At 39.1% G+C, this 19,371-nt stretch overlaps 1 protein-coding gene across 1 annotated transcript in view; it reads left to right on the plus strand.

The window, feature by feature from the left end:
* LOC118797174 (microtubule cross-linking factor 1) overlaps positions 1-19,371 on the plus strand; it is a 99,226-nt gene that overhangs the window by 5,669 nt on the left and 74,186 nt on the right.

Genomic DNA, 19,371 nt, shown 5'->3' on the forward strand with positions numbered 1-19,371 from the left:
TTTTATTCAGATTAGGCAAGAGATGTAATCACGCCAAGACATGGAAAAAGAGTCGCCAGCATCTCGCAGAGTTTATTTTGAACAGAGGCTGAATATGAATATTGCAAACACTGTAAGAAGTTGTCCCCAGTCGCAAGCAGCTGGTGTGAGATGGTTGCTGAGTGATTTATGAATGTATTTACTACCAGAGATGAAGGACAAAACAGGTTTAGATTTCTGGTGAAAAGGTGGTGATGGATTGCCGCAAAGCCCACATGCATTCCGTTCTGCTCCATGTATTACGCTCTTATCATGAGAAACTTTTTGACAGAACGTTTAGACTGTGAGCTTTCATTCTGCTTTTTTCCTGTTGTTCTATGCTTACTGATTATGAGGCAGTCGCATCGTCTGGTGAAACGTGTGCAGTGTTTTTATCCAGTCCGCTGCTGCAGTGCCAGGGCCTATTTTGGGTTCGGTGACAGTATAAAATACAAAACCCTGCAGGGACCGTACCTATCAAAGCAGGCGAGGGATCAGATCAGCTTGAATTTTTTCAAAGCAGCTGCCCTGCAATCTGACTGATCTACTGCATGGTCTGACATTGTTCTCTCAGTGTCTCACCATGCTGCAAATTAGTGAGAATTTCCAGTTAGGGCCTACAAGTACAGTGGCTTTATACTGCTGTCATTGTACAGCCTTATGTGGTCATATTAATAGATTTTGTTATTTTGTTCATATGTAGTAACACAGTTTAACAAGTTTTACATATGTTGTCAGTGATACACTGAGAGACTTTGTCCTCTTTAACTCATTAAATCTGTTCCCAGCTGGCCATAGTGAAATGGATCAGCATGCAGAATAGGAGCATTCTGTGTGCTACTGTATTTTATCTCACTGTATAAAAGAAGCTCTATGCTGCCTTTATTCTTGGATGCACTGTGGGCCATTGATATTTAAAATATGCCAAAACTGCAATAGCAAAATAGGCATTCAATACTTATTCAAAAATATTTCTAAATAAAAATGAATTGTTTTCAACAGTTTTTTTAAATTATACATCTTTTCTTTTTGTGTAACCACTGACCCATCCATCATCTAAACCGCTTATCCTTCTGGGTCGCGGTGGGGTGCTGGAGCCTATCCCAGCTGTCATTGGGCGGAAGGCAGGATACACCCTGGACAGGTCGCCAGTCCATCGCAGGGCAGACAGACAGACAGACATACACATTCACACACACACTCACTCACACCTAGGGGCAATTTAGCACGTCCAATTGGCCTGACTGCATGTCTTTGGACCGTGGGAGGAAACCCACGCAGACACGGGGAGAACATGCAAACACCACACAGAAATGACCCTGGTCACCCGGCCGGGAATCGAACCCAGGCCATTCTTGCTGTGAGGCAACAGCGCTACCCACTGCGCCACCATGCTGCCGCCACTGACCCATAGATTGTTTTTTGGGAAAGGGTTCAGAATGTACACTGTGTTGCAGTACCTGCTGGGGACTGTAGTGCATCTCAGGGTGAAACGGGCTACTAAGAATAGAAAATTAAAATCATTTCGCTGGCTAAAAAAAAAAAGTCACAGGTCTGTGACTTGGCCAGCGGGCCTTGTGTTTGACACATGGGCATTAAAGTGTTAAACTTACCACCATTCTTTATTAGTTCGTCACTTGAAAACGTCACTATTCATTCGTGTTAGTTTGTTTATCCGGACCTTTAATGCAACTGGACCTTCGCAAGCTTTGGTTTAATACCCCGAATCTACACAAATTCTGTTATCGGCACAGGCCTTAGTAGATGTGTGATGTACCGTGATGTGTTTATAAGGCGGTGATAAGATTTAGCATCATGTTATGATCAATGTAAGGAGTGTGTTGGCCTTTGGTGGGGGTATGTGTGTGCGTGTGTGTGCACACAGTAAGTGGTTGGGTCTGGTCAGTTTGTGCCATAGCAGCCTTTCGCATTTATCTTGACTGTCTGTCTGACCTCTCTCGCTCTCGCAGTCAAACACCTCCACTACCAACTCCAAATGGTAGAGTTCCCTACAGGGTCGCTGTGAGAGAGAGGCAGTGGGGTAGAGAGAGGGAGGGAAAAGAATAAGAGAGCTTATGTGGAGTTGCTGTTCTGCTGTGAGCCCACCCCCCTCCTCTCTTCTAACCGTGCCTCAGGTTTGCCCCAGAAAACAGCGAGCTCCATTTCTCTTACATTTATCATGGGACTCGCTCCATCCCTTCATCCATCAATCCCTCCATCCCGCTATGCATGCATTCTCCTATCTCGCTCTGCCAGAGGTGCTGAAACCAGATGTTCCACATCTCTCAAATGGGGAATAATTTAATGTCCTATTTATGCTGCTGCTGCATACAGTACTCTATACTACACTACTTATCTGCATCTCTGTGTGCGCTGTTTAATGTGTCATTAAATAGTCATTAAATGAGTCGTGACTCTGGATTACTCTGGTATGTTTCAGAGTTAAAAATACACACAATACCTGTGGGCACCTGCGATGAAAGGTGCCTCATTCATATGGAGTAGAGTATCCCTAAACAGACTGGAATGTGGTTAAGCCAGGCCAACAGGATGCTGTCTGCCCTGAGAACTGCCCTGACAGCCTTGCCCTTCACTAAAAATATCACTTTCACACATCAGATGTCAACATAGTTCGATCCAGTACAGCCACATAGAGAGTTTACTGCTCACTTCAGTGAAGGTGAATTGATAGTGAACGCTGTGTGTAAACCAGGGCCCAGCCGATATGAACGTTTTGTGGCTGATACCGATTTTAAGGGACTGATGAGCCAGAAGGCTATAATTTTGGCTGATAACATTTTATATTTAGATTTTAGATTTTAATTTTATACTCTTATATTTGTTAAACAGTGCTTCACTAACTGATACACTGGCACTTTTTCCTAAATGCAAAGAAAAACACAAACTCACAGTCTTAAATACTTAAATACTTGTTCTCATGTTCAGTGATTACATTTGGATATTTTGGATATGTTTTTGTTATTTAAATTATGATGGTGTTTTGTGTTTAAATATACTAGTTGCCATAGTTAAACAAAGGGTCTTATTCATACTCATATTGGGCTCCCAAGTGACACAGCCATCTAAGGTTTTACCCTATCATTGGGAGATGGCGAGTTTGAATCTTGGTGATGCCACAACCAAAAAAGTTGCTAATTATCAGGTGTTTGTAAAGCATAATCACAATAGGGGATGTTATGATATTGATATCTATGCAGAGGAAACCTCCAGATGAGTGTTTCTGTGGGGGTATTGATGAATCAAGGTATTCATGTAATCAAACAATAGTAAACAATTTTTTTGTCAAAATAATGCAGGTCAGTCTTTGTCGCACATTTAGGTTCATCACTGCTTTTTAATAGGTTGCAAAGTATCGCAGTCACATAATGAAACAGCCTCAAAACATCTCTGTAAATATTGAGCGTCATAAGCATCAGGCAGATTCATATCATCATATCATTTAGTAAACCAGTTGGAGCTTTATAAGGTACAGAAATAAGTTCATTTTTCTATTTAAATTATTTTTTGCTTTTTTTTTACTCTAATTCTTATTACCTAAATGTGTCCAGATATGTATTTCCCATTACCTATTATATATTATCATTTTTCTGCCTTTGTTCATTGAACAAAAACGTGTTTGTATTATTTTTAACTGTTGAGTCTCTTAATGTTTTCTTTGTAAACTGTAAGGACGGAAACTAAAACAACAGTGTTATGTGGCACAAGTTAAAAATAAAATGGCTGTCAGTGTGTTGTCGTAGTGAGAAAAAATTGCAAAACATTTTGCAAAATATATATTTTTTAATAATACTTGAAAAATTCAGTTAAGAGAATTTGGTCTCTTAAATTAGAAAAGGTTACTCCAAAAAATGGTTTAGAATCAATAAAATCACTGAGGTTTGTTTTTAATCATTTTTCCAGGCATCACTGCTTGTATATTCCAGCAAAACGAAATTGAAAACATTAAGTATTAGTCTTTTTAATTTTGTCAAGTTGGGCCACATGTTCATGTGAATAATCCTCCTGTGAATCTCATGAATTTGATATTCTGTAACTCAGCCCCACTCCTCATGGATAGTAGTCCCACAACAGTATGTTTTCCTTCTCTGTTATGCCTGTTTCTTGATAATTAACCTTTAGAAGTCTCAGTTAGTGCTAGCGATTACAAAAACATGCTATAACTTTTTATTAATTATTTCTCATGCAGCTCACTGAAATAAATGGACACATTCTCTCGAAAGTGTGGATTCTAAACTTTCAATCCATAGCGTGAGATTTAAATAAAAAATAGGGGATGTGAAAAGTTATTGTTGTACAGTCTTGTTTTGTAGAAAGAAAGATTATGCTTTACATTTGTGCATATTTTTTATTTTCTGACATAACACAATCATGTAGTTACAATCAAATAATTATGTAATGTGTAAACATAGTATTACATAGTAATAATGCTTGAACTCTAAGGGTTGAGGCTGGTTAGGCTAAAGCAGTAATGCTGTGTAGACCGAGCAGACATGCTTTTTTAACTAACACAACACATTTCCAAGGACCAAATGAAACAAACCACCAGAAACACATACTAAGGCCAGTAAATCAGACCCTTTGCTTGCGAGCCTGGCCGAAGCATGTGCCTATTGACGCACTGCATGCTTGCGTTACGTTATGACTTTGCTAGCCCGTGCCTCAGCTGATGTGCTGGCAGTGCTTTAGTGTGAATGCTGCCTGGGCTAGAATTAGCGGGGCTGAGTTACTGTGCTGCTGTGAGCTGTTTGTATACCTCAGCTGCATGTGCTGTATCTACTGCTGTTTGCTGTTCTGTGTTGAGGTGAGGGGTGCAACAGTACATCAATGTATCAGTAGTCGTGTCACAGTAATAACATAATTGCAGTGGCCAACTGTCAGAGCCAGGCCTTCAGCCATAAATGTCAAAACTCAGTCAAAAAATACATCTCTACAATAATCTCTGCCAGTGCCCCTAAGGGATTTCTGGTAGCATGTTAGCACTTAAGCTAACGGCGATTCGCATGAAAATTTTTTGGCCGTTCTAGATTAAACTCAGGCGTTTGAAGCTTGTAAAAGACATTGTATTTGTTTTATTCGAAGCTGGTAGGAGACATTAACATATATTTTGACATGTGGCTTTGTTATGTCTAACTGACCTCTGCTTGGTGCTTGAAAAGACAAGTCAATAAGACTTTACCTTCAAGTGTAGATGCTAACATTTATGCAATGGGGAGACGACGTGAAAAGGCTATGAGAAATCAGCCCCCCGTTTCAATACAGGTTGTGACAAGCCCTCATCTACTTGGTCTCACCATTTCTCCTCATGGGAATCCGCAGTGCCATCTTAAGGGCTGTTTCATTACCTTTTTAGCTGAAGTGAAGGGTGTTACCCGAGCCCTCAGAGGGGTGATAGATTGAGCGAACACCAGTGTCGGCTTCAGCAGCAGCAACTTGCCCAAAAGTCATTGCAATCTAATGTATTTTCCTTTTCAAACCACAATGGTGGACAAGGCTGTCTATAAGCCAAAGTAATAGACTACTTTAAATTGCTTAACATTTCAAAACAAAAAAGTTCAAATTACTGGACTTTAATTTACATATTATCCCATTGAATTTGAGGATCATGGCAGGAAAGGAAGCGTGTCTGTGCAATAAGTGTCTATACTGGATTAAGGGATTAGTTCAGCTGAAAATGCTAATGTGACTCACAGTGAAACAAAGCTAGTAGTGCTAGTTAGCATGACTTGCTAACAGGCTCGCTTTGCTTAAATGCACAGTTATATTTAACCCCTTAAACTGAAGGCATATTATTATTATTAAACTTATTAGACTTATTATTTAATAACTATTATGAATCCAGTAGTTTTTATGAATGTGATTTGTGAGTCATGTAATTCTGGGAGTTGTGAGGGTCCACATATGGACCATTTCAGTTTAAGAGGTTAACTGAGCTTGAACATCATCAAGTTAATAATAACCTGTGTCATGTCTGGCATATTAATTGTAATAAATCCTGCACTGTGTTCTCTCAGGGGAAAGTATTTTAGGATGCTAGCTGAAGCTGTAGTGGACTACACTGTCTGAACTGGGATTGGTGGGTCGGCACGGGTTTCGGCCGACTGCACAGCTAGCTGTAGGACTGGCACCCAGATCAGCATTAATCCAACCCAGCGGACTGTTATGAAACCTCTTGGCAGGTTTGGCTTTCACAGGGGAGGAGGAAGGAGAGAGATGGAGCGACACAGAGAGAGAGAGGAAGAAAGAGAATGTGTAAGTGAGAGAGAGAGAGCGAGAGAGGCTGATGGGTTTATATATCTCTCTGGCTGTAATATGGCAACAGCTTATGGAGGTTTTTGTCAACAGGCTATGAGTTGTGCATGCGCTGGAATATTTGCACTGTTGGTACGTGTGCTCACAGTGGCGCATTGATGTAGTTCTGTAACAATTATAATGGCTTTGACACAGGTTGCCTGCTAGTGTACTGACTGATAGCAAAAGACAAGAATTTCAAACTAAAAATATTTTTTTTATTTATTCAGGCCTGAAATATTGGTCCAAACACGAATACAGGCAGAGAATTTTTTATCCTAGTCTGACTCAACCAGACCCACAATACAACGTTACATTCTAAGTCTGAAATCATTAAAATTCTGTACAAATCCAACCAACCCACATCACCAAGTTTTGAGTCTGAAACTGACTCAGGTCCTAGAGAATTATGTTTGAAACTGACCCCAAACAAGTGCAAATAAGGATAGCACAGCTAAAGATTAGATCAAATTAGATCAAAGGACAAATAAAGTAATAACCAAATATATATATTTGATATTTCAAGTGCCTATATCTTTGGTTGTATTTGACATTTTTGAGGATATCTCAGAACTTGATTATGGCTTTTCTTTTTAAGCACCAGTAAGAACCCACAGATCATCAGAATGTTAATGTAACATTGCGATAGATCTGCTTTCTTGTAGCCTCATGCAGTTCATGCAGCCCCCCTAGTTCAAGATAGCATATTCCTATTTATTCATATACTTTCCCTAAATAACACCAACATAGGAACATGTTGAGATTACGTTGCTTATAAAGAGGTGTAAATTATTATTAACTTTTAATTTACAGAATTAACCTTTTTCCCCCTCTGTGTAAAAGGGTGAAAAAGCCTATATCATGACACAGTACAGTATAATACAGAATGTGACCCGTAACAGAGCTGTTGACGACGCTGTGGCACTACAGAACACTCAGCCATATCAGCCATATCACAGCATGCACATACAGCATGCACATACATTCCCACAGTCGCCTTAATCCCATTACAGCTGCAATACTGCGTTTGATAGCATGATTCATAAAGTAGATACTGAATTCTTCAGCACAGGAGATATACTGCAGTTTCAGTGCAGCACAAAAGACAAAGACAATGAACCCCCTTCTTGCTGTGGCTGATGTTTTAGGGAGAAGGAATCTCATTGACCTAGTTAGTATCTTCTTTCCATCTCTGCCAGTGCAGAGGGGCAGGGCCAGCAGCTGCGTAAGGTGTCTGTCGTTACAGTGAATTATGCTATACTGACATGAAGTAGAACCATTAAAGGACTAGGTCAGCGAAAAATCAAATTTACATAATTTTCCACTTACCGCAAATGCAGCAATTTTGCTTTTTTAGTTTAGAACTGGAGCGACTAGGCTAACAGTGCACATTCTAAACACTGGAAATCAGGAGTCACCCAAGCTGTTTTTGTAAATACATCCCCAAAACTTCTCTCAACCACATCCAGGCCTTAATTCAGGTTGTGCAGACAAGTCAAAGTGGTTCAGAGCACATTATGATGATTTACACACAATGTAAAAGGCAATATATACCCTGTATTTATTTATATATATACATACAGGGTATTGTAAAAAATGTGTTATCTGTGTTACAGAAACTTCTAAACTCTGTATTGTTATCATGACTAAATAGATAAGAGTGACTAAACAGAATAAGATCTTATCCTAACTCCAGATAAGAAAACAGTATCAGGGTAACATTCTAACTAGACAAAATTTCCTAAATTCTGTCCTGACGACAACCCCAGAGGTGTCTTAACTTCTGTTTTAATCTTCCATTTCTAATGTTTTTAGGCAGCTCTGACTGGCAGCTCAGTTCAATACTAGCATAATGATGTTACATTTATTTATGTAGCTAAATGGTGGTTTCAGTTGTGAGATCTTTTTTAGAAATTCCAGACACAGCAGACACAGTCTCCACCGTCCCATCATATTACCACTGTGTGTTAATGATGATCAAACCTTGTCAGATAAAATATTACAATGACGGTGTAACTTACATTTTTAACGTTATTTTGATTGCATTTCAGCTGTGTGCGTATGGTCGGTTGCTAGATAACAGAATGACAGTTAATTGTCGACTTTGATCGAGTAGATTTCCTAACTTGAGATAAGATGCTGTAAGATAAGAAAAAAATCCTAAATTACGATAAAATTTGCTTCTGTAATATAAATTTGTGAAAAATCTTATCTTGACCTTTCAGATCTTAACCTAAGACAAAAAGATAGGAAGTTTCTGTAATACGGCCTCAGGTTCCTATGACAACCACTGTAAAGTCAGTTTCACATAAAACTATTCTGAGTGACTTTGTTTACATCTGAACATATAAAATTATGCAGACGTTGTGAGAAATGGGCAGAATTCCCCTTTAAAGCAAATGAAGTGAATACATTATTAGTGAATTCTACTGTACGTTTAGGAGTGTGTGCTTTCTGTGTTTAGATGTTGGTTTTTCAAAGGATGTGTCCCCCTGCGTATCTGCACTGGGAGGTGAGAAATGAGGAGATGTTCGTATCCAAGAGCACAGTGCTGTAATTGCAGCATCAGCTCAGGCTTTGATGTGAAGAGCGGAGGGTTGTGAAGAGGGGGGAACAAAGAACCGTCTAATATTCTACATTTCTTACATAAGAGTGCTGGAACATTCTCCACATGCTGATGAGATCTGGACGCAGTCACTTTTACACAATGCTATAAACTACACTCTAAAAAAGATGGTTCTTCAAGGGTTCTTTAGTAAACACAATGGTTTTATATAGAACCATGAACACCCAAAGAACCATTTGCATGCTTGAAGTGTTCTTTGCATCATGAAATTGTTCTTCAGATTGATGGAGAATGTGTTGTATGTGGTTCTGTATAGAACCTTTCTTGAGAATGAATCTACATAGCACCAAAAAGGGTTCTGCAATTGTTACGATGTCAAGCTTGTAACTATAAAAATTTTTTGGTGCTACGTAGAGCCATTTTCAAAAAGGTTCTAAGTAGAACCATATACAACACATTCTCCTTCAATGTGATACACCATTTCATGAGGCAAAGGACCCTTTAACCCTCTACTGCACACATTATGAGAGCAATTAAAAAAATGTATTCACTTTTCTTGCATTAAATGGACCCGATTATTAAATTCAAAAACATTAGAAAAAAAGTATGTGTGCAGGGGTCCTTTTGGAGTATGTTGCCTTTAGGCAACATTATGCGACAATGAGAAAAAATTGTATAGAGCCGTGTTCCCTAAAGAGGTGAGACCTAGCTTGTGACTTGCTAAATCCATTTCACTGTCACACAATGTTGCTTCTAGGCAGCATACTTCTGCAAGTTCTCATAACAAAATAATTGATACTGAATGTAAAAAAGAGGTTTAAAAGTGCCCACTAAGATACAGTATGACCAAGTACATGCTTTTTATTGACTTACTTAAACTCTTCCCTTTATTGTTAACCCTGTCATTGTATAATGTTTTTGTAAAGTGAGGAAAATTAGTTTGTTGCCCTGAGGCAACATCGTGCAATTGAGGGTTAAGCATGCAAATGGTTCTTGAAGTGTTCATGATTCTATTTGCAACCATTATCTCTACAAAAGAACCCTTAAAGAACAGTCTTTTTTAAGAGTCCATACATACAAAATGATATTAATTGTTCAGCTGAAATAAATAGAGTACTTCATATCTGTTTGATGCACTTATACAGTAGTATATTATACCATGTCAGATTATCATACATTTATCATCTATCATTGTGATATGAATGTTTGCCCACATGGGCTAATATAACCAGACTTCCTTTTTTCTTATTGTTCCTTGCAAAGGCCTACACAGTCTGAAACAATCCTCTCGAAAAGCCATCTGGAATTAGATCCATTAGTGTGATCTGTTTAAAATCCATTGGCACAAGTAAACAATCTTAAATCGTACAGTAGCATGTTTGCTGCCATTGTGAAAGTGATTTGGAGAATTTGAACAGTGGTTAATATTTACATATCATTTGAGTCAGGGAGGTTTGATTGTGCATGATTTACAGACTCGAGAGTGTGAAGATTTTAAAATGAGTAAGCGTGTGATAGTGTGTGAGCAGTGAGAACCGAGTCTTAGTGGAGTCATTTTTTGTGTTGGTGTCTATATTTATAGAGCTGAAAATGATGAATACTTTTCATGGTTTGGATAATCTCCTCTACAGAGGGAAAAACACTCTTTGCTGCATAGAACAAAAGCTGTGTGTGGACATTAAAGACTGAAGGGCGACGTTTTCAATAGCATCTCGCAGGCAGGCAGTGAAATCCCTCTTGAGTTTTCTATATTGCAGGGCTCTTTGTTGGCGCACAACGATGTGGTGGTATTTGGATTTGGTGCAGCTCTGTGTACATCAGCAATAAACAATAAACAATGCGCTAAACAAACTGTAAGACAGTAGATATAAAGGAAGGCGTTTGAAACACCACGGAAGGTGTAGATGAACACATATGGGAAAGAAGTGTAATATAGTCATGACTGTACGCTAGAGCCGCAATATCTCCATCAGCATCAAATAAGTTGCAGTCCATTAGTGACCCCTGATACTCTTGATCAGAAATGTGGAATGTGGAGTGTGTGAGCAGTGAATCAAATGCCCTCAGATTTCATTGCGCTGCTCCAAACATCAGCAAGCTGCCTTGATGTTGTTAATTAAATTCTGTCTGTAATTCGAAAGAGCTGTATTCTGGCGATAGCACCTAGCATTAGCGCTTTCTAAATATAAAACCAGGGAGCTGTTTTCCAGCCCGTCTGCCTCACACGGGCTGCGGAAGAGCTTGAGGTCTATTCAGAGGCGGTGACTGCGCTTTGGCACGGAACAGAGTGGTGTAGCTGACTTCACACACCTCTCTTTCTGGTGTGTTTGGACAAAAATCAAATTTACCCAATTCGCTACTATCTCACTCACACATGTAATTCATCAGTCAAGATATGTTTGGAGTTTCCAAACAGACCAGCATGAACTCAGTGCTGGTCTGAGCTGGTTTATGCTGGTCTAGTGCTGGTCTAGTTGGTCACCCAGCATGTTCAAGCTAGTTGACCAGCATACCAGCATCCAAAACACAACATATGCTGTTTTGCTGGTGACCAGCATATTAACTTCCATTGCTGCTGACCAGCATATCAGCATCCAAAACACTGGAACGCTGGAATTGCTGGTGACCAGGCTGTGCTGGTTTTTCTAGCAGGGTTGTTTCTTTAGTTTTGTGCTCGAGCTACGAGGCTAATGTAGCAAGTGAGCAGTGGAAGCTAAACCTGTTAGCATTGTGGTGCTCAAACACAAAATGGTTTCAGACGAATGTGTGATGGTTAAGGCAAGTGGTTTGTACAGTATGCACAAATGTAGCTAACAGATGTTCACAAGTGTGAGTCAAGACTCATCTTTAGTAGACAATTTTAGTGTAGTCTTCTTATTAGCTGCAGGTGTTGCATTGCACAAAATTTAATCCCTTCTGTAAACTTTTCATTCAATGGCTTCAAAAAATGAGCCTTTTGTTATAGAGGAACCTGAAAGACAGAACTGAAGCGCTACACACAGTAAATGTGATGTTAAAGGAAAGAGGCAAAACAACTTGAAATGGTTTGTTAGTTCGTTGTTTATATAGGACTTATGCTAGCTAGCACAACAGCTAATCCAGCTGATTTATTTGTATTTTTAAAAGAATCTGATGTGTAACTTACTAAAATGTCAGTTAGATTAACTGGCAACTTCAGCTATAATAGTTATTATGCTATCATAGCATACTTGCTATCCAAACTTCATGTTAGCCAGCCAATAAAGTTGTTTTTTCTCTTTCTTTAAAACTGCTTTCATGGTGTGTATCACTTGATATAGAACATTTTTCTATAAAGAAAGTCTCATTATTTGAAGATGTGTTGAACCTGGTGCTGCTGTGAGCTGTGGGAGAGCAGCATTTCAGTAATGACTGCACAACTGTAGCAAAACTGACATGCAGTGTCAAACACAAATTTTATCAGGGTTGTTTTGTGTTTTTTTGTCTTATTTTGTGGCTAAAAAGTTGTAAGCCTTGAGTACGAATTGAGTCATGAGTCATTTAAGGGCAAGTCAGAGTGAAGTCACGAGTCAGTCAACATGCGGCCCCATCTCCTGTAGCTAACAAGTAAAGGAAGTATAGCCACCAGTTAGCAAAGCACACTTGCCTCAAACCATGAGTTTGAGCACCATAACAGTAACTAACAGCAATGACATATTTTTTTATTTATTAGCTTAATTAGCCTCATAGCTCCAGTGCAAAATTAAAGAAGTGAACTTTGGACAACAAACATGTCTTAACTGATCGACTAAATTCATGGTAAGGGGGAAAATTTGTTAATTAACTTTAAATCTGGTTGACTAGATCATTTTGTTTTCCATGCAGTTACTGAATAATAAGCCTTAGAATGTGGACATCGGTCGTCCATTAGTGCTCTCTCGCTCCCTCGCTCTTTCCTACAGTGTGTGTCAGTCTTTCTGTTTCTGTCTCTCAGTCATCATTCAGTGCTGGGGAAGAGACTGAAAGAAAGACAGTTGAATCGGAAGTCCACCATACTGTAAACATTATTTCAGGCCCAGCTCTTCCTGAGAGTGGAAAGTGGTACTTCATAGCTTTATAGTATTTGACTAGGAGAGAACGGATTGACGCTCAGCCATTTAGATTGAGTGAGTGGCTTTTTGAGAGAAAGAGAAAAAGAGAGGGATATAGAAGGAAAAACGGGTGGGGGGTGGGCAGAGGAAGTTGTTAAAGGTTACAATGTTGACACTGTAACTGACTGAGAAGCTGGACGTTGGTTAAGGGAAGGATGGGCCTGTGTACCGTTAGCATTTGTTAGCTTTTATGAACAGGACAACTGCTGTTATTGAGAAGAATGAGAATGCAATATTGTTTCTGCTTAACTTCTGAACAACAGTGGTTATGGGAACTTTATAGAAGAAGTATAAATAAATAAATACATACATTAAAAATAAATAAATATATAAATGAATGAATGAATCAATAAACGAATGAAAGAATCAATCCATCAGTCTTAAAAGGCCCAAATCATGGAAAATCAAAATCACACTTTTGAAATAAATGAGTGTACTATGTTCAGTTTAAACCCTGTGAAAATTTCAAAATGTACCATTCACTTCTCTGTCCATACAGTCCACCACACTGAACTGTGATGTCACAAAAAACAGCCGTTTACATATTTACATTTGCATATATCTGCCACTTCAGCTTACTGTAGGTTAAACAAACCCATTCGCATGGAGTGTTTCAGCCCACACTACTTTTTAAATGAGGCACAGTACAGGGCAGCCAATCAGAACAAATTAACATACATGAGTCTTGGAGGTACAGTAACAAAACCAGCTGTCTAAGGGACAAAGAGAGGTAGGCAACGGCCAGGTAAAAATGAATTATGACTGTTTTTGGTACATTAAACCACATAAATGTCATAAGGTGACCTCAGCTGAAAAAATGAAAGATGAATGCAGGATAGTGGCTCTTTATTGTAAAATGTAATAATGTAATTTCAGACTGTTTATATTGATCCATTTGTTATGAAATGTTCACACAATGTGAAAGTGCAAAAAAACAACTGAAAAAGATAAATTCCAAGATATTCGTCTGACTTCAATATTATGTAATACATTGTAGTGCATATTAGAGCATAACGAGAAGAAGCCACAGTCAAAGCGGCCTAATGTTCCCATTAAAGCCTTTTTTATGACTTCCACTGCAGTGCACAGCTACTGGTCCTCAGAAAGACTAGACAAATGGAAAGGCTGCTGGGGTGAAACAGATGGGAAGAGGATACTGCGCAATGTTTGTTGCACTTTTACACACCTGTAATAATTTAGATATGAGGTTTGCACAATGCTCACTAGTGGCTGTAAGCTTCAATTACTTGTTAGCCTTATTTGCCTTGTAGATCCAGACATTAGGCATGTGGTTTGCACAATGCTAGATGACATGTTTGGATTGATGGATCAGTGGATAAACGTTCTATCATTTTAACCTCATATACTTTCGAAATTGATGGATGGATGATGAATGGATTGGTTATTGTGGAGCACAGACTAGACTGAAATACTCAGCAGCTTTTTGCACTGACAGTGATAATTAAGTTATGATTTCATAGATGAATCTGTCTCTTGCCTGGGTGAGCTCCACTTAGCTTCCTTCAGAGGCTCTCCCCTTTTTTCTGCTTCCTTCTTGTGCCTTCCTTTTATTTCAACTGTCAGGGGAAATGTTTGTCATCTGGCAAATAATGGCGTAATATAGCTATCACTTCATGTCCTGCCAAGGTAAGAAAGATAATTTCTGAATATTCAGACTGTTCAATTTACTAAGACTGCAGCTAATCATGAAAAACTGTATAGCCCTGCTCACTACCTGCATGCTCATGAGGCTCTGCATATCTCTGAATTTCAAATCTGAAAAAAATGACATCTCTAAATTTCAAGAAACAACTGAGCAGCTGATTGTCCAATTATTTTTGGCCTGTCCAGTTCAGTTGGTCTGTACAAATGCATTCTTTCGCAGCGACTGTTGTGAAGTTGGACAAACTTTTCAGAGCATTCGTAAAAAAAACATTGAAATGAATGAGAAACTGTCAAAAGATGTAAATGTAGAGTGTTATTAATGTCAAATGATGTTTATTTTGTATGCGTGTGAAATATCAAGCTGTTAGGATGGATCAGATCTCATTTTTTGTTGTGTCATTGAGCTAACATTACTGTGTCCTTGCTGCTTCCTGTAACAGGACAGAACAAGGCAGACGCTCGTGATAAAAAACAAGAAATGAGGCTTTACTTGAAAAGGGTTTGACAATATTCGTAGTTGGTAGACAGGCGGTGGTCAAATCCAAAAAGCCCAAAATACAGAGAATGACAAACATAACAAAGAAAATCAGGTAACCAGATCCAAAAGGGCATAGACAAAAAGGCAAAGTCAGGAAGTCCAAAACCCGGTCAGGAAAACACGAAGGCAATATAACAGACAGACATGCTCAGTAGCTCTACAGAGAGAAGGGATACATCGCAAAGAACCTATACTAAAGCCCAGGCTTAAATACAAAGCTAGATCTAGTCATATGATACACACAACAGGTGAAACAGGTTGGTACTCAGGTGAACTGGAATGGTGAGTGGTGGATTGTGGAGGTTCATGTGATCTCCCAGAGCATTCTGGGAAATAGAGTCTTTACGAATGTCAGAGCCGGAGGGATGTTTGACACTTCCTAGTTTTTGCCTAGTTTTGATTAGCTACAACAACATAGTCAAGAACAGTGGTGTAGCAATTTAAACCTGATACTCAACATTAGGGGTGGGCGATATGGCAAAAATATAACATCGCTGTAATTTCACAACATTTTCATGATACATGATATGTATCACAATATTTAGTTTATGTTTATATTTATGTTTATGTAACATATCATGATAGCGGTAAAATATTGTCATATTGCCCACCCCTACTCAACGTTATATAGAAACTCTATACAACAATGGCTACAATTTCTTATTCAGTGGAAAGGGATTTTTGCAATTACATAACATTCAATTTACAGGCCTGAACCTGTTTATCAGAACTAGCTTAATCCCCTGTTCTCATTACTGATATTGTCCACAATGCCCAGAGCAGTCTTTGTTTGATATGGTGATCCAAACTAGCCTGATTTATGAGTCTCTGATGTTCCCTCTGCTCCACATGGAAGAGCTGGTCTGATTTTAACCATCTGTCTTCATTTCAGCTTAGAGGAAGCTCTTTTACATTGATCTGAGGTCGCTTTTGTAGCTTCTCCCATAGTAAAAAAGAAGATTTAGCTGGAAATCATGGTGCCCTACATCAGTGTGAAGCGGCGACATCTGGCCAGATTGTATTGTTTTCTGTAACACTCAGCACTGAGGGAAATCCAACCTGAAGTGTCATGTAAACTGGTTTGGGATGGCATAAGAGATCTATCCCCTTGAGATGTCCGTTTAAGCCCCATTATGTCACCCTGGGCCCTGGTTAGCGGACTGCCATCTGGACTAAAGCCTGGGAGGTGTAGTTATAGCAAGATGGTGGCTCCACCTGGACTAGTGAGCTGTAATCAACATGGCAAGAGCCAGACATGCATTGAGTTAATTAGACAGGTTTCTGAGAGGATCGTGTGTCTTAAAACTGATCTCCCAAAGCATACACTGTTGATGGTATTGACTTTAGAATGATCACTTTGAATCTGTTTTGGATATGCAAACAGGGGCCACTGGGAGAGGTCTTTCTTTTGCTTGGTTAAAATTCTGTCCTGTGGTCAATGGAGGCAATAGATTAGAGTATAATAATTTGTGACCTCATGATTTGCTATAGTGATTTTAGTGTTTTACTACACTGAAGCTGTTTATTTTAGAGTTGATTTAACAATTTCTATGTATTTCAAAACTGTGTTAAACTGTGTTTGTGGAGTACTTCAACAGAATATGTACAGATTAATATCTTATTTATTGATGTTTTATATATATATATATATATATATATATATATATATATATATATATTCTGATAATAATGTTATTGAAATATAAAAAGTAAAATATACATTTTGATGAAGCTTATTTGCCCATTCATGTAGCTATAACAAGAAACACAGCTTTAAAACAAAAAACTAAACCTTTCTTTAGGGTAGAATTAGATCAAATTAAACCTTAAACAAAACATTGAATCAAGAAAGGGGAATTCCACCAATTTTCAAAATTTCTGCACAATTCAGTGATTGAGATGTAAGCCCAGACATTCAGTGGTTTGAAATGGTTAATTGTAGAGAAACCTACGGAGTCAGATTACTTTACAGTGGTGGTAATAGGAACCTGTCTACAATGAAAATATACTCATTTTATTACTTGCCAAAACGACCAGTAATCCTGCATGTCTTCTGAGTTTTTATGTAAAGTTTGATTATGGTAAAATAGCATTAAATCTATTCATTTCACTTAATAACTTTCTATGATGAAGACATTAAGCATTTCAGATGTCTGGTTCCGGTCACCACCACTGTGAGCAATTCTGTTTCTGTAATTTGACTAAATGACTTTATTTTCATCTTAATGACATAGTTATGCAGAATGTTTGAAAAATTGGTGGAATTCCCCTTCACCTACACCCCTAGCATTATTATTATTATTATCGTTGTTGTTGTTGTTGTTGAATACCTCTTCGAAGTATATCTTATTTGTTGTTATTTTTAATTACATTGTCTAATCCACTGAGCTGCACTGAGCTGGTCTGTGGAGGCCAATAAGCGGCTGGTGCTGAATATTCAAATAGCGGCGCTTGTCTACTGCACCAGCTGTCCACTGCCAAAGAGCCACTCAGACTGCCTGATTAGATGTCCAACCCCCTTATTACCCGCTCACAATGGGGACCCCACTGACCACAGATGTTTGTGTGTGTGAGAGAGAGTGAGGGTGAGCGTGAGAGAGAGAAGGTGGTCTATGGGGCAAAGGCAAGCCTCTCATTAACCAGCTGGGCCAAAGTGAGCCCCCTCCCAAAAGGCCGACTCACACACATACACACTGTCTCCCTCTCAACTCTCCGGAGGACCACAGCCCCCCAGATTAGAGAAAAGAATCTATTGTGTTATTGTGTTTTGTCCCTGGAGTGACAGCAGAAGAGAGAGAGAGAGCCCTATGTGTGCAATACACAGGGACAGTGTTAAACACAGCACCCTGATCCTGCAGGCTCACAGACAGAGATTAAAAGCTTAGAGGAATCCCCCCGTCTCCCAACACACAGCAACACAGCCCTTATCTTCATACACACACAACAACAGAGCCACACACCAGTGACAGGGAACTCATGTTTTCCACTTTCAGCGCATTACTGCTCGTTCCTCACGACTTTCAGCCTCCCCAGGTACATCCACCTGCTATTAGCATCCAGATGAGACATGGGTCTAAGCCGTTTTCATCGATGGGAAAAATGAATGGTGTTTTTGAATATCGTTCCTGTTGCGCCTTGTCGTTAACAAAGTTCCAAAACCTGTGTGTCATCTTATGTACTTTTCTCCTTTATATATACAGTGCTGAGCAAAAGTCCGAGACATTTAAAACAGCCATTAAGTACAAGGTATTCATTCTTCAGTGACGGCTTTTATTAGAGTGTACATTCTTTTTTAGGAGACTTGCTTTCAGTTTTCAAAGCAATCTGCAGGGATATTTTTTCCACACCTCCAAAGTTCAGTCTTAGAACTTTTTCTTCTTTTCACGATCCACACATTCTCAAACACATGATGTTGAGGTCAGGTCTTTGGAGTGACCAGTCCGTTCTGAGAACACCAGAAGGTCTTTTGTTAGATTTGCAAAGTTTTTTCTTTCGTTTACCTTTTCTCAGTAACCTTTCAGACACATAGCTAGAGCTATTAGATTCCAGAAACTTAGAATTGGACTCTAATTCCAAGTGATAGGAATCTATGGAGTGCATGCACAATAATCTCAATTCCAAAAAACCAAGACATAGAGAAGTACATCCGGCAAAAATACTGCATTAATTTTAATTAACCTTAGGAAGGACATTTGGTGAGTTACCTGAAACAAAATTAGCTTAACCGAGTAATGCGGGCTGGCTAAACTGTACCTGCTGGGTAGATGTTTCAGCACTGGTAGAGTTGTCTGTAAGTCACTTTTTTTGTTACAAACTTTACATTTTACTCTGTTTTTGATTTGGTCCAAAGTAAAATACAACCAATATACTGATGTACGTGTTGTGGAAGGACAAAACTTTCAGGCAGGCTGTCCAAAGAGAGACGGCGGAATATCTCACTCTCCGCTTGCGCGCAGGTACAGGCAGACTTCTCTGTATGGAACTGAGTCCAAGGCTTTGAAGTAGACTCTCCATAGCCCAATGCCTGGAATCGGAGAATTGATTATTTTTTGGATCAACTCCCAGCCCTACTCATAGCACTGAGTCGTCTCCTCACAGTGGAAGGTTGGCCAGAAGGTTGGATTTTTTCAGATCTGAAGCCAGATCTGAGCTTGATTTCCTGCTCC

The sequence above is a fragment of the Colossoma macropomum genome, unplaced genomic scaffold (genome assembly GCF_904425465.1).
Source record: "Colossoma macropomum unplaced genomic scaffold, Colossoma_macropomum, whole genome shotgun sequence".
Taxonomy (NCBI): domain Eukaryota; kingdom Metazoa; phylum Chordata; class Actinopteri; order Characiformes; family Serrasalmidae; genus Colossoma; species Colossoma macropomum.